This window comes from Epinephelus moara, chromosome 10 (genome assembly GCF_006386435.1).
Source record: "Epinephelus moara isolate mb chromosome 10, YSFRI_EMoa_1.0, whole genome shotgun sequence".
In the NCBI taxonomy this organism is placed as follows: domain Eukaryota; kingdom Metazoa; phylum Chordata; class Actinopteri; order Perciformes; family Serranidae; genus Epinephelus; species Epinephelus moara.
In genome coordinates, this window is record NC_065515.1 from 538,913 (window position 1) to 540,699 (window position 1,787).

At 46.7% G+C, this 1,787-nt stretch overlaps 1 protein-coding gene across 2 annotated transcripts in view; it reads right to left on the reverse strand.

Annotated features, from left to right (window-relative positions):
- fam20b (FAM20B glycosaminoglycan xylosylkinase) overlaps positions 1 to 1,787 on the reverse strand; it is a 38,946-nt gene that overhangs the window by 12,246 nt on the left and 24,913 nt on the right. The window lies entirely within an intron of this gene.

Genomic DNA, 1,787 nt, shown 5'->3' on the forward strand with positions numbered 1-1,787 from the left:
GGACACTGCGAGCTTGGACCTCCTGGACCAAAACATCAGTTTCCTCCTGGGAGAAGTTTGGCCGTCTGACGCTGCTGCTCTCTTCTGCCATGGCGAATTGAGTAAACTCTCATTACACCTTCGGCGGCGCATTTAAGGGCGAGGAGAGGGGCTCATTTGATTGGTGTGATGTGTGTAAAACCCACTCCACGCCTTCTCTCCTCCCTCTTTCCGACTTGCGCAGGTAGGAGGGACGTAGGTGGGAAAGAGGAGTAGCTGCGCCAGCGCGCACGGTGTGCCAAACAAAAAATCCGCCTGGCCACACCCAGTTGGCGAAGTGCAGGTGTGCTGCGCCCCCGCCTCACCCGGTCTGCGAAACTAGAGCCCTATGTGACTTATTGGTATAGTTTGGATCTTTTGAAGTGGGGTTGTATGATGTACTCATCTATGGTCATTTTACTTTTACCCACAGCAGGTGTCAGTTGGCGTGCACCCAATTTAGGCAGGGAGGAGCACCGCCATGGAAGCCAAGCAATGTACTGCCATGGACCGGGGCAGCAGCAAAATGTATTTTAGCCATCTAAAAAAAACAAGATAGACTATGCAGAGCTGTCCTAAAAAACAACGTACACACTCAAACAGAAGTAATCACTCTCAGTCATTACCTATGACTCACTAGAAGTGTATGACTGTGTATTTATCTGCAGAGACTCTACCCTCTGCTTGTATTTACTTATTTACTTCTTATCGTCTGTGTTCGGGAGCTTTATGGGCGCATATCGCCGCAGCATTTTATTGCGACCAGGTGCCAGACTGTAAGCAGCACCCATCTAAAATACACAGTGCCCAAAAACGCAAATACAGTGAGGCATAACACCAAACAAGAGTGAATCTGGGGCTGGCTTTTACTGTCACTTTCGCTGAGGCGCATGTTTAGGAACAGAGACTGACAATCCTGCATTGTATACTGTGTGTGCACACTACATGTAGAATATTTTCACCGCTTCACCTTGCCGCCAAACGGCCCTTTCCAACGGGGAACTGAGGCTGTTCAAGCAGCAGCCGACCAGCAGCTCACGTGTTCAGTGAGCTTACATTACTGTTTTTGTCAAAGGAGTATGGTGGCTTTGAAGAGACAGCATTGTTTGCTAACTGATTCTGTTAAAGGGCTGTCTTTGTCAAGGTTAACCAGTACAAAGAATATCATCAATATAGACTACATATACACTTTTATTGATATTTTTAGGTGGGACTTTTTTAGGTGGCTAAAATACGTTTTCCTGCTGCCCCTTTCCACAACAGTACATTGCTTAGCTTCTGTGGCAGTGCTCCTGCCTGCTTCTTTCATCTGGGGAATGCCGACCAACATCTGCTGTAGGTCATACACTGACTATGTAAGTACCTCACACAACCCCACTTCAAAAAGAAGTGGAATACCCCTTTCACAAGCTCTCACACAACAAGAAAAAAAGAAGTTATATTTAAGAACATCTTCCAAAATCAATTCTCCTCTCCTCAAAAACCTCAGATGGTGGGTTGCAAAACAGTTGAAAATGGCAACTGACTCTTCACTAAGTCCCGCCCCCAAACGCAGACTGGCCAATCATAGCTGGCTCAGACCAGGGTCCGACAACAACACAGCTGTGCTCCATTGACTCTAAAGCAGTCGTTTCAGATTTCCTTCATTTCCAGGCTGGTTTTGTGGATTTGGAGCTAAATGTTGTGTCTGGGGCACGTCGTGTATTAATGATACTCGTTACCTGGAGAGGTTGGAAAAAGATATACGTTTCTTCCCTGTTCCAAAACCA